The sequence below is a fragment of the Cupressus sempervirens genome, chromosome 10 (genome assembly GCF_028749045.1).
Source record: "Cupressus sempervirens isolate cs-2001-9-10 chromosome 10, ASM2874904v1, whole genome shotgun sequence".
NCBI classification, from domain to species: domain Eukaryota; kingdom Viridiplantae; phylum Streptophyta; class Pinopsida; order Cupressales; family Cupressaceae; genus Cupressus; species Cupressus sempervirens.
In genome coordinates, this window is record NC_143127.1 from 720,587,602 (window position 1) to 720,602,859 (window position 15,258).

The window sequence follows — 15,258 nt, forward strand, 5'->3', positions numbered from 1 at the left end:
GAGCCTTGAAGGCTTCCCGCATATTATTGATGGTTATGCTACTTGATGGTTATATATCTCAGACGAACACTAGAAGGGATTTTTTCTTTGTTGTGTTGTTTCAGCTTCACCGAGTAGTATACAGGAGAGACGAAGGAGTTGGCATTGGAGCATCCTAGAATGGAGAAATATAACTGAGAGTTTATGCAAGTTTTGCCATAAGTTGCAAAGCTCAATGTCATTCATTTTGAAACTACAGTAGGATGGAATCACTATGCAGAGGAGTATACTTGCTGGAGTTATAGGATTACAATATAACATTGCGATTTGTTGTGATGGATTTGTTATCTCCAAAATCTACACCTTAATTTGCTTTAAGTCATAAAACTCTCAGCGATTTTGGAGGAACATTGGATCAACCAAAACTTGTGGGTAACCTATGACATGGTTGAACCTCCGGATTCTAGGCTAGTTTCTATATGATATATCAAATACCTTACTTATGCTAATGAAGACGTGAAAAACTTATATGGAAAATGGTAAAAAGACAACCTTGAACATGAAAACTAAAAGACTTAACTAAGGTGATACACCAGGATTGATAACACAAAGTATTGCTATACCTAAAACACAATGAAAGTTTCTGACAGATAATCACAAAACCTTAACTTGGAGGAACTATTAATTCATATCAATATTTTAAGAGAAGGTTATATATTTGAAAATATACAACAAGAAACTAATCACAATCGAATATATCAATAATGCAAACACAACTCAAAACCTATGAAACAAATATCAAATAAGGAAGATGCAAGATAAGACATAATTCAGAAGGTCTATCAACAAAACAAAATTGAATAACATCAATCACCTTAAAACATACAACCAAGTCCTTTACTCCAAAGCTGATTCCAATGAAAACTATATTCCAATCAAAGACCCAAAAAACAATACATCTGCATAATAGCTCAGAATAATGAAGAAAAAGATACCAAGGACAAAATCACATAAGCATCATTATTCTATCAAAATCTAAACCCCTTCTTGAAAAACAAGAGGGGTATATAACAAACTCCAAAAACAATACCACCTTCCCTAAAATTAGGAAGTTTGGGTCGAAATAATGAGTTACTCATTATCAAGAACCTCTAACAGCTCCAAAAATATGTCTCAAATATCTCAAACTGAACCTTGACCATCCATGCATAGAAAAAGTCTAAAAAGATCCCCAAAACTGCCACAAATAACTCCATAATGAACTCCAAACTGCTAAGTCTGAACTTGGCCTCCAAAAATAGCAACTGAAACTCCCCCTTGAAATTTGGCATTTAAACATTGTTAACTCCCTTTCAACTACTTGATACTCCTAGTTGAACTTTGAAGTCATAATGCAACTCTCTTTTAACTCAAAACTCTCACTTTTGTTTTTAACTTATTATTAAATTGCATTTAAAATTATTATTACCTAGTAGTTGATTTATAATTTATCAACTAAAAAATAATAATATTTACAAATATGCATGAAATGCAATGCAATTTAAATTATTAAAATAATACATAGACGTTATAAGATGAAGTCTATATACTATTTTAATAAAAAGTGAAATATCCTTATAGGTATTGCATGGACCTGAAAACTTCATTAAAAACAATTAAGGAAATGATAAAGGGGTATTCGAGAGTTTTATTTGTCATTTCATTGCTAAGAGCAAGTAGGGTAAAACTTGGCAAGGTCATTTTGAAACCCTAGCTGCCATGGACATCTCAGATCAGCGACTTTCTTTGCTAGAAAATGTCATTTTTGGTGTATTTCGCTATTGTTTAGACGCCTGGAGGGTTCTTTAGATTCATAGTATGAAATATACATGGTTTTTTAAGTGAATCTGGCTGGTGTCTGCTACTATTTGGAAGCCAAATCCATTCTATCTCGTGGGCTTTTCTTCCTTTTTTGGGTTTTGCAAGATGAACACCATTTCTTCTTCTGGATCTTTGGCCGCAGATTTAACAGCAGGCTGGGGTTTAAACGCCTAGATATCTTTATTTATTTTTGGCTGGAAGATGTCATATCTTGGGCACTTGGAGGTAATGTTTTTTGTTTTTTTGAAAGCCTTAAAATCTGGGCGCCATGAATATCTCTTTGCAATTGCTGATATATTTCAGACGTCTTCATCTTGTATTTTATTTCACCATGAGGGTTTTTGCTTGTTTGGACGTTTGGAGCTTGTGGTTTTTTGTTGTGTATGAACTCATTCACCATGTTTTTCTATGAGGGTTTCTGCTGTAAATGAGTTTTTTGAGATTCTGCTTCCACATAGAGTTTTCTGATATATGAAAGAATGGTATCTGAGACTTCTGAAAGAGAAGGTACTGTTCGTTATTTTAATGATTTCATCTGGCTTCCACCAAGGAAAACTAGACTCTCCACCCCTAACATAAGTGCACTCATCCTCAACTGGAATCTTGATGGCATGAATGATTGGTCTTGGTTTCTTACACTCTGATTGATGCTTCTGAACTACTTCAATACTAGAACTTTCTTTTCATTCTCGCTTTTGTTGGTTGTTTGTTGAGATAATAACACACCTTCACAATACACAATTCTATCACACACATATTGTCGTTCAAGTGAACTAATACATGACTTTCTCACATGAATGTATCTCAGTCCTATCACCTTTTAAGTGCTTTCATTTCCAGCATTACCTGATACTAATGAATGTATTTCTTGCCTGTTGTCTTCATTTGGAAATGATGCTTAGTTTTCTCACTTTTCTCTGTAGTTTGAACTTTGTGCTTCTCGTGCAAGAATTAAAATTTCTGCTCCTACTATTTATCTCCTCTTGTTGTTTATCTTCTCTTGTTGTATTCTTGAGTGCACATGCAACTCTTGATGTTCTTTTGTTACTCTTACACATGTTAAAGAAAAAGGTTTCAAAACTAATATAGTATGTCCCTTTAATGCTCTTTGATACTCTGACATTTGTAATAAAAGAAAATCACAGATAAAAGGTTTCATATTAAGACATGCCCTTTTGATATCCTTGTACAATTGATTTCTATTGCAAATTTTCATTAATGGCTTTGATACTTTCATTTTCTGTCCTAGGCAAGTGTTATCTTGTTTTCACCAGTCATTACAAGTAAAAGGTTTCAAATAAAAAATGAATTGTCCCTTTAATACTTTTATTTTTTGTGATTGGCTTCTCTATTTGCTGATGTATATCTTTATTTTGCTAAGATGAATAGCGTGTAGGATGATGAATGTGAGATGAAGTGAGCTATCAGCATTGCTTAGATCCATTGGATCTAACCTATTCTCTTTTGTGGATGTAGGAATTGGAAGCATGGAAAGGACGAGATCTAGAACAGCAAAAAGATGGATGCAGATGGATGCCACTCCACCAGTCATTACAAGAAATGACTGGTGCCCATGACCTTTTTCTCCTTTTACTCCTCTTTCATGTTACTGATTTTAGTAGAGTACAGATGTATGTCAACACATAGGGACTACTCTCACAGTCCAATGTGTGGGAGAAATTTACTTTCAGTATTTTATTTCTACCATGATTTGTTCCATCATACAAACATTGTATATTATTTCAATATGAATAAAATGTTTTCCTTTAATGCATTTTTGAGTATTACTTGAAAGTAATAAGCATGTATGTTTTCCTCCATTTGAACATGTGTGAAAATTGAGCAACAGGATTAATGTGAAGCTTGTGGCTATGCCGAGATCATTGTGGCATTCACCGTTGTAGGATATGTGGAGCTGTTTCTTTCCAACTTACAGTTTTATAGAAAAGGTAACAATGATGTATGAGCTACCCCCGTGGCTCTAGGTAGATGGTAGTTTTGAAGGCTAGAGGAAGCAAATAAGCCGTTATGCCACTTGTTGAAGTTTCAGATGAATATAATAATTTCTATCAATCACTTTGATTATTGTGGGCATTACTATGGATGGCTGTCACGGCAAGTAAAAGATCATTCAATACTTATCCATTTAAATTTTTGGGATATTTTAGTAACCGGTGAAGAAGTAACGTCATTTTTTTAAATGGTAAGAATGATTAGTATCCGTTATGGTACGCTAAGTAAGCTTCTAGAATGGAAGAGGTAGTGATGTATTAGACGACAAGGCAGACACTAACACAATGATTAAGTGTTTTGGGAAGGTACGATCACCACAAGACGAGGATGTGTCTTATCCAGGCCTTACTTCAGAAAAGAGCAAATGTGTCTAATAGTGATTTTGTATCGTGTTGATCATATGTAAACTGTAAACAAGCAATGGTAAGGAAGCACAGTCAGTAGAGGTTGAAAATTGACCATATGTGGAGGCATGGATTCAATTTATGCTTATACTCCTTTAAAATGAGATTATCTTCCTTGGGTTGGGACCGCAACTGAAACAGGTATGAGGAATTGAGCATATAGCTATTTATGGAGCCATCAATTCTCAAACTGGACATCACACATATACTCACCAGACATCAAGAAATTATCTGCTCCCCATCTTCAAACGTTGTTTGAGGGATCACAAAGTGGAAGTCTGTAGGTTGAGGATAGTAACATCACTGGAGTCTCAACATTAATAACAAGGATCGCGGAATCTAAGAAACCAACGACAGTAGCCATCTTCATCTTACGTCAAGGATAGGGAATCGTGGGATTGTTGGTCACCATTGAGGGAGCACCCTATAGCAACGCTAAACAACCAGTCACGTGAATAGTTGGCCTCACCTACAAACTCTAGGTGCATGTCGTGACATTTAATCTCTCTTTATCATACACCAACGAACATATATATATATATATATATATATATATATATATATATATATATATATATATATATATATATATATATATATATATATATATATATATATATATATATATATATATATATATATATATATATATATGGTCACTATGTTTGAACTATGAATAAATAGGTGTCACATCCATGTGTAAATGTGCAAGAGGATTGAATTTGAAATAGTAAGGAGTTAGTTTGGTTCTTCGAAATAGTTGTCGTCATCATATTTTCGCATTGGTAATTACTGTTATACAACGGAGAGTTTTCGTTGATCCTAACACATTGAGAAATACATCTTCTGGAAACACTGTTTATTCGAGTCACAGTTTGAACAAGCATCTTCAGCCAAAGTTAAGCATAAGTGTGTCTAATACATTTCAGGCTTAGTACAAGGCATTTGTTATAAAACAACCACCCATCTGTACGACAACTAATGTTGACAGCATGCCATTGATTTAAATTACAGAATGAAAGGCAACAATTCCTTGTGAGAGTACAAAAAAACTAAATGATAATACAGACTGAAAGGGATCTAATGGAATCAAATTTGTAATTCAAAGAGGAACATTCATTTGAGAGACTGTTACTAAATGATAATACAGACTGAAAGGGATCTAATGGAATCAAGTTCGTAAATTCAAAGAGGAACATTCATTCAAAAGACTAAGTAACCACAGTGCTAAGAATATAATTGGAGAGGAAGAAGTCTATGTAGATAACGATTGCTAAAATTGCGGGTGTTAAATTGCTCAATGAATACTCTCAAATTATAGAAAGATCAAATTGTGGTCATTCGCATCTGTTGAATGTGACAAGAAAAGATATCCCAAGAGGCTATTCAGGCATCATAAATGTATTATGATAGCAACATTGATTGAAGATCCCTGTGCATCGATTTTTCTATTTTATTAAAAGAACATCCATCTTGATAGTTTGGAAAAATATAGGGTTTAGACAAAACCTTGAAAGGTACTATGAAGCTACAAGAGTAGTCAGCTTAGAATTCTGATATAAGAGTAGAAATATTCGACCTTTACAGAGAATATAAAAAACTTCCTAACTGAGTTCACAATGACTTACCGTTTAGTGATTACTTGGAGCTTCATCTAGAGCAGAAAAATAAGATGGATATGGCAAAAATAAACTACTTTGAATTGGTTCAGGATCTCTTTAAAAAAGACCAGTGCAAAAATTTGTATGAAGAATTTCCAGCAGGCCAAAATCATTTAATAGAGGATCTTGAAAAAGAACAATCAACCACCATTGATTTGCAGCCTTCTCGTGATCACACAAAAGTTGTTACATAGGGTGAAAGTTTCTTCGTTGGTGAATTGGATGTTAGCTTTGACAGGTAAATTGATGAGATAGGTTGCACACGAGGTAATAGCAGGTCGGGGTCCTTGTATGATGAGCCCTTATATGCAAATGATAACATGGCAACACTTTGGCTTTTGCATACAAATCAAGATAAAAAGGGAAAGAATACCTATGATTTTGAGAGAGGTGATGAACCATATATTTCCAATGTCCATGACATGAATTTGGAAGAACAAACTGAGACGACAATGCAAGACAACGAACTACGTCAACATGACAACAATGAAATGTATACCTTAAAGAACTAGCCGAAGGTTAGTGAAGACATGGTTGTGGCCTCTTTGGTACGTTAAGACAACACTCACAAAAGGTTGAAGATCTCTACAGGAAGGCTGAAAAAGGAGTGGAAGGAGATTGGTTTGTTGTTGATTTGCAAGTGATCAAAACAACTCTTGAGACTATGAAATCAAATTACTTATGTATGCTTTCCGATAGGGATTATACTCTTAAGGTTGTTGGATCCTATATCGACCAATTGAATAAAGAAAAGAATGAGATTAAGGAGCTCAACAAGGAGCTTAAGTATGTTCGTGAGGCATTGGTTGATACTCAGTTTTCCCTTTAGGAAGCGGAAAATCAGATTTAGAGCACAAATCATTTTAAGGAACATAAGGATACATAGAGACAAGAATTTTTCCTAGAGGTAATTGATGAACTTGATAGCATTCAACAGATGTATGATTTGGATATTTGCCCCAAGCGACCAAGTTCCAAAACTTCATATCACATTCAACTTATAAACAACCCTTTGTTTGAGGTAGATGCGGTTTGAATTTCCGATAACCCACTTTTTGAGGTAGAGGAGAGAGTTCTTCTCAATTTTCAGGAAAAGGATGACCTTGACTTCAGAGATTCAAATCAAGCTACAGTTCGTAACAACGAACCTTGGTCACATGATTGGTGTGGTGAAGTGACTACTGCTACCCCTCTTTCGTACAACCTTTACATGGTTCCGAATTCTAACTTATATAAACGTTGGATGGATTTCTTATTTCAGCAGTTAAACAGGTCTTGGTGGAGGAATGAGGAGAGTAATGGGAATGCTTTCTCAGCTTCATTTTTTTTCATGACCCCTATGTATTTAGGGATTCTTCTGAGTGATGATGGCAATATTATCTTTTATGCGCCTTGGTGTTGATTTCAGCTTTTGGGCAGCTCGTTTCCAATATCATCTATTTAGGATGGGTCGTCATCGCCTACTAGGATATACATAGCTTCTAGATGCATTTTTATCTCATCATATCAGTTGGTTATGCCATCAGTGTTGGGATCCAAGTGTTGGCCATATGTATATATGGCTTGTTGAGAGTTGGGTCGCAATTCTACTCAGTTTGAGATTGAATACGATGACATTCAAAGTTTAACAGCCCTCAGTTGCAGTGACATTACTTGGATTAACATGGGATCTAGGGATCTGGTTGATGGATGAATTGTAGTTTGACACCTTGCTTCGCAGTATGGAAGGACTTGTTCTTAGATCGGACTACAGAGCTACCTACAGATTTATATGGGATCCTAGTATTAATTGCTTGAGGACGAGCAATTTGGAGGAGGGGAGATTTGTAATGTCCCTTTTTGGGATATTAGAGGATTTTCAAATATTACTTTATAATATTAAAATTTATCTATGAGAGCTGGAATAAAATGGAGCAATTTAATATTATCGGGGGGGGGGGGGGGGCGGCTAAAGGTCAAGGAGGAATAAGACAAAAAACCAGAGGGAAGTTGAAGAGTCACAAGGGAATAAGATGAAAGCCAGAGGGGAGTTGACGAGTCTCAGTTTGTGTATTACAAAGGGAACGAGGCTCATTTCTGGATATGCTTGATTTATTATTCAGATTTCAGTTTCTCTCTTGGGAGAGTAATCGAAAAGCTTCAGCTTTCAGCCAGTGTGAGGACGTAGCTCCTCATGTCGGCAGACAATGGATGCAAAGCCATTGTCCATGGAGACGTCATTTCAGGTGTCTTGTATGCGCTTATAGGTAATTCTCTGAGTGTTCCAATTTGACTGTAATTTTTATATTTAAGATTGGGTTTTGAAAGCCGGTTATTGTATTGCCATTGTATAATGCAATGACGTTGTTTTAAGGAGTTTTATGAGAGTTTACTAGTTTTATGCTATTGGTTTGTAACACATTTTATATGCTTGAATTCTTGAATATTATTTTGAAAAGAACAGGTTTATATTTGTTGTTTTCCTATTATTGTTCGTAATACATCTGCCTATACTTAAGTGTTGAATATCAGTTTGAGGAAAGAACCAGATAAATATTAGTTGGGTTATTTCTTATGGTTTACATTGCTGGTTTATTTATGATATTGTTTCATATGTTTATGATAAAAATGTTATTCTGAGGAAAAATCGAGCAAATATTCAGTTTGGGATATTTCATCCACCGAACAGTTTTTGGCGACTCTGTTGGAGATCGAACACATTTGGAAGCCTCTTGCTTTCATTTGAAGTTTTATACACTTGTGTTGATTTGTGTTTGAAAATTATAGGCTATCACACTGGAGAGTTTTGAAAAGGTTTATTCAAGGAGGAAGATGGCTGAAAATTGATCAAGTTTTCTTGGATCAATTTGGGCTCAACAAGCTCAATTTGATTTACTTACTAAAATTCCTTCTCTTTCCTGAACTGCAAGTTTATCTCCTCCGAAAAAGAGGTCATCTATTCCCCGTGAAAATTCCTAGTTTTTCCTCAAACCTCTTATTCATTCTACTAAGGTAATTTTTGCTACTCATATCCCCGCCTCTTATCATTATGGCTATCGGTCCATAAGGAGCAGCTTTCAGCCAATCAAACCTTGCAGCACCTTTACATACACTGGCCCAAGGTTCCCGTAAGAATTTTCGCAAATTCTATAGGGATGGAAAACAACACCTAGATGAGCACATTTAAGCCTCCTATATTGTAGTAGGGGTTCTTGGCGTTGAATATGAAGATGTCTCTGTAAGGCTCTTTATTGAGACTATACAAGGCATAGCAGTTGATTGGTTCTACAACTTGGAATCCAATTCCATCATGGATTCTACCATAAATTTGTGCATAATGAAATTCTATCAAACCTATTGCAAATTAGAGATCACTCATTCCTCTTTGCAACCATGTGAATTTCATACCATGGATCTTCTGTACAAATCCATAACATTTGCTGCAAGCGCACTGTTAGACAAAAGTCTAGAAATTTCAATCAGTAAAATGGTCATAACTTGAGCAAATCTTGACCAATCAAAATGAGACCAATGTCATTTCAAAGTAGATTCAATGTACTATAATATCCAATCATTTTTCCACCATTATCTTCCCTTACCAATCTGTATAAGCCACGTAAATAGAAGAAAATGCTCCAGAAGTTACAAAATTTCATGGTGATATTGTTATTAAAAGAAGAATCAGCAGTATTCCCCAATACTTCAGCTCAAAAAGATAAATGATTGAGATGATAAAAATATCTTCCAACACCAAAATGTCCTAATTGGGGGGAGAGACTTTGGGAGAGGTGCAAGATGATATGAGAGATGTCAAAGCAACATCACATGCATCAAATTTATTCGTTTTCACAGTACTAGGAAAAACCCAATGCAAAGACAAGTCAACAAAGATTGATGTTTTATCCCAAAAGTGACGGCATGTCATAAAATTTTCCAACATGAAAAGATGTTAATTTGTTCATTTTTGTGTGTCTATGATGAAATACAATAAATTTAATGTGATTCTAAACCATGAATATGTAATTGATGAAGCAATGAAGTGCAAGCACATAAACTAAGCAATTGATGTCATTGACCAAGAAATGCAAACACATAGACAAAGCAATGCAAGTACATAAACAATGAATTTCAGTAAGTAATGGATCTAAATCTGAAATAGTATACTCAAAGATTAGACCTGAAACTAAAATTCATAAAGGATGTTAGCGTAAGAAAAGTTAGGTTTACCAAAATGGCAAAATGTAATGTAGGGAATGGCAGAAAAATCTAAACGAAAGGTTCTAAACAAGGACCAAATCCTGTTTGATTAAACATTAAAATATGAACCACAATTAGGTGTGTTTAACTTTACTCTCCCTTTAAAAAGAGATAAGAAACTGCCATTTCTCTTTTAGGGTTCTATATTTGTTGTAAATGAGAACAAATAAATAAACTAAGAAAACAAGCTGGAGTCTGAAATCTACTGATAAATCGAGATCTGAAACTGAGATACAGATGTGCACCTGTGACTGCAAAATAGATATGTGATTGCATGGATGATATAAACAAGAGCCTTGGTCCCAATTGTCTCCAAACTGAACACTGAAATCAGATCTTATATCAGGGGCATCTGCCACCTTTCTCTGGAAATATCTGAGCAACGCTTGGCTGTCTATCGTGCTAAGCACCTAACTCCCTAGTACTGTAGTGCTAATCATCAGTCTCCTAGTGGTGTAATTTTGAAACAAATTGTATGTCTTCACTCTCCAAACCTTTGAGATCCAAATTTCACAAATCACCTATATTTAAACCTTCTCAAGAGGAATGAAATGGTGTTTGTGTTTTATAAGGGCTTGACTCATTCAAGCCCTATTTTCTGAAAAAATCGCCCTAACAACAATTATTGACATGAAAAGGAAATCCAAGGCATGGAGCAAATGCTTGCATCAAAATGAAAAGTATTCATAAATAAAGGAAAATGGGACTTTCCTTAAAATGATTGTCAAGAAATTAAACAAAAACATTACTTTTATTTACTGATGTTGTAAATGAAAGTATTACAACCATTGCTAATGAAGTTCTCCTCCTTCCTTCATATATTTTTGACCTTTCCATGAGTCTCTCCATGAAATGTTTGCATAAAACTCCTACCATCACCCTGTTTCTGCAGATATAGTGACAGTTAGAGGCTATTTTATCAGCCTTTACAAATTACTCTTTTTGTCACCATACCTCCATTGCTCGACCATTGCAATTACTTATAACCTCCTTTGCTCTGTTTTGACAGTTCCAGCTTGTATAACTAATCCCAAGGATCGACCAACAACTTGTTATGGCATTTTGACAACATTTTTGTGCTTGACAAGAAGTTGTCATATTGACGTTATGGTCTCTGAAAAGTTGCTCAAATGACATTTTGTTAATTGGATCATCGAAACCAAATAGAATGACGGTTTCTCAGAATGCTCTGCATCAAAAAAACAGCAAATGATAGTTTATTCCAAGCCCACATTGCTAGTGAAAACCACATTCCAGAACTATGGAGATGGCACATGTAACGCTACAAGAAAACAGAGGAGTTTTAGGAGGATTTGACAGCTTCTGCCCAACCATTTGAACTGTTTTACCTCCAATTTTCATAATTGATTTTTCCGTGAAAAGGCTCTCCACATTGCAAGATTGGAGGAGATAAATCATTGGAAGAAAGTTGCAGAAGTTCCATGGATTCTTTTCACACCTTCACCACATGATCAAAATTTCCTAAAATACATGCTCTGAATGGTATGAACTTTTTACTTGGAGGTCCATCAAACATACAAAGACACATTGAAATAAATTAAGGAATAGAAAAGATAACAATTTTGTATCATTATATGGGTCTTATAAACATCCCATTGAGCCTTAAGAAACTATTAAAAGCTATCAGAAGTTCAGAACAGGTAACTTAAACAAAAAAGATAGAAAGTTATGGGAATTACCATCAACCCTCTTGAGGCACAGATGTTGACTAATATCTCTCGCAAGAAAAACCAGTTATACAAAGGACAATTAGAAAGTTATGGGAAAAGGGACTTCCTTTACCATCAAACCTCTTGAGGCACAGATGCTGACTGATATCTCTTGCAAGAAAAACCACTTACACAAAGGACAATTTTTGTTTACAACCCAAGTACTTCACAAAAAGACAATACAACCACCAAGTTACATAAGGCATAGGAGAAAAATACATGAGTGCATGCCATTGTAGGGCTCAACAATGACAGATTAAGGGTTAAAGAACCTAACTAAATTATGAAAATACAGTCAACAAAGAACCAATGAACCTCTGCAGGGGTCAACATCACACACTCACAACAATCACACGATTGTAGAAAAATACAACCAAATGAGCATGTAGCTTCAACATAAATGATTTGACAGTCAATGTAACTTTAATTAACAGAAAGATTTGCAACTACAATTGATTTAGCAATATATTTTTTAATTTATTTTACCCGCAACTCAAGATAACTCCTACACATATCAACAAGAAGGATATCTTAAACTAGCCCTTATTTTGATTAATGCAAATACATATGTGATACATTCTCTGCAGTGTACTCCCTTGCACATACTATCCTAGGGTTCCTATTAAGCATGATATAGAACAACACTTAAAGTGAAACAGAACCAGCAATGTCAAACATTTGGAATCGATACCATGTGATTTTGAAAAGGAAAACCTAATAGGGAGAACAATTGAATTCAACAATAAATCACAAAAGTCCAGCTAATTAAATAATAAGTCAAATGTAATAAGGGTCACAAACTAAATAGATAGAGAGGTTTAGTGACTATTCCAGACATAAGAAGTTAAAATATTCAATGCTAGTCAATACAACATGTGGAAACTTCATTAATATCCAATTCAATGCAATGTGGTCACACCAATAAGCAAAGAGACAAATGTTGTAGCTTTTTAACACTTCCACATGAAATAAATTCAATGCAACACCAAGAACTCATCATCATGATCTTCCCCAAAATCCACAGATGAGCTGACTTGGATTCTTTGCAAGAACGAAAGACTTCCATAGTCTACAACTCTTCGTAGTCTACAATTTTGTTGCATGAAGAGTCTTACATGAGACACACTATAAGGATTGGTAGTTACTTGATGCAAAGGACTCTACGGATGATTCAAACTACTTAAGATATTTTACAACTTGAACATTTACTTGGGACTTATAGTAGTTTTCAACACCAACTCAACAAGGAAACTTGAAGACATATGACTTTACTACAAGGGTCATTTTGTAGAGATAACATGTTCTCAATAGGACCAATGATATTATGACTTTTAGAGCATGATATGACATAAACAACCACTTCCAACACTTGGAATCAACTTTGACCAACCAGAGACATGCTATAAGGATCGGTAGTTACTTGATGCAAAGGACTCTATGGAGGATTCAAACTACTTAAGATGTTTTACAGCTTGAAAAATTATTTGGGACTTATAGTAGTTTTCAACACCAACTCAACAAGGAAACTTGAAGGCATATGACTTGACTACAAGGGTCATTTTGTAGAGATAACATGTTCACAATAGGACCGATGATATTATGACTTTTAGAGCATGATATGACATAAACAAACCACTTCCAACACTCGGAATCAACTTTGACCAACCACCAAAGATACTTTCTTCATTAAGTGCTTCTAGGACTTCTATCCCTTGCAACCTGATTTTTTGGAAACAAATTTTAAACCTTGATAAAAAACACAAAAGGGAAACTTGATTTAGATAACCTTTTGGGGTTTATAAAACATATCTATTTGCTGCATAAGGTGTTTTGAAAAACACAGATCAAAATTGGTGATTTTGTATTCTTTAAGGGCTAATTAGGCCTATTTTACAAAACTAGTGTATCAAATTTTCATTCCCAATTCAGAATTTGAGTCAAAGAGGCTTAGGCAAGTGTAAAAAGTTCTAAATATGTTATTTACAATAGTTGGAATAATTCCCAAGACTCCATTTTGCAGAACCCTTGTCCTGACTAGTAGATATATCAATAAAAATAGTGAAAATAATACTAGGGCTTCCTCAATTTCAAACAAAACACAAGGGTACTAATGGAAGTATTGTCATTGATGTTAAAGGATGAATAAAAATGTAAGTGTTATCAATGTCAAAGGTACAAAGAAGAAGTCACTATTGAAGACAGATATAAAGAATTGATTAATAGAGAATATTCAAAGGAGTGACTAATGATCAGACGATCTAAGAAAGATACAACCAGCCATAATATAAGTAAAGCCCAATAGATAACAAAGCAGTAGCTACAATAAAAGAAGAACAAGGAGATGAATATAAGTCATTAAGTTTAAATGGAAGATTTAAAATTTATCTAGCTAACACAATAGTGATTTGCATAAAGAAATAGACTAACTTATAGACAATTATGAACACTTCAGAAGATGGAGATGATAAAATTGCTAGAACATTAAATGAATAGGATATGGAATGGTTGTAATGTCCCTGTCATAAAATAAATGTATTTAATTGAACCTTGTTAATGGGCCGATTGATTTAATATATCTCGGACCCATTTGTAATTTATTTGTTTCCGTAGGTAGGTGTGGTCATCGGCTATCTTTGTACACCCTCGGAAAGTTTACCCGATAGGTATTTAAGTACGACATGTACGTAGTTGTTAGCTATGCATTTTGGATTATTTTCTATGTTCTGCGAATTTCTATTGAAGTTCTCTATTGTTCACCATTTCAGAAGTGAAAGACCTTCCCTATTTGGTTTGTCTGGTTTTAGTGGGATTCAATCCTCACCATATTTCGTCGCCTTTAACACTTCGTTGGGATCTAGCAAATTGGAGCACCATCTATCTGTGAATATTAATTGAATATACTTGTGTTCAATTTTCATTATTTGGATTTCATCTTGTTCATGGTTGTATTGTTCAAACTCACTTCCATTACCCCCACGTCTTCTTCCGTACAACTACACGAACATATAGACTTTGGATTGGCACATAGTCATTTCGTAGTAACACCGCATGACCCATACTATATGGCCCATCTTGTATGACTCACTGTAATACCGTACGGCCTCTCAAGCTTGCATTCACTTGTCCCCCTCACTGTACGTCATCGGTGCTCCGTTACCAACACCGTACAATCATACTCCCATATTGTACAACCCTTCATAATAGTATCATATTACCACCATACAACAAATTCTACCATCAACACTAGCGTAAGGTCACCTCCATTAGCATCTCTGGTAAATAATTAATAGTAGGGTTGTGAAAGGGAAAATGGAACATTACAGTGGTATCAGATCTTTTTGATTCTGCCAGCCTATGGAAGTAAATGCAAGTTTA

At 34.9% G+C, this 15,258-nt stretch overlaps 1 long non-coding RNA gene across 1 annotated transcript in view; it reads left to right on the forward strand.

Moving 5' to 3' along the window:
* Window positions 1-1,637: 1,637 nt before the first annotated feature.
* The window catches only part of LOC149535852 (uncharacterized), a 109,761-nt gene continuing 96,140 nt past the window's right edge, over window positions 1,638-15,258 (forward strand). Inside the window, exons 1-2 of the long non-coding RNA XR_016357043.1 lie at window positions 1,638-2,064; window positions 3,316-3,406. This is a non-coding gene — a long non-coding RNA (uncharacterized LOC149535852). The remainder of the gene's footprint in view (window positions 2,065-3,315; window positions 3,407-15,258) is intronic.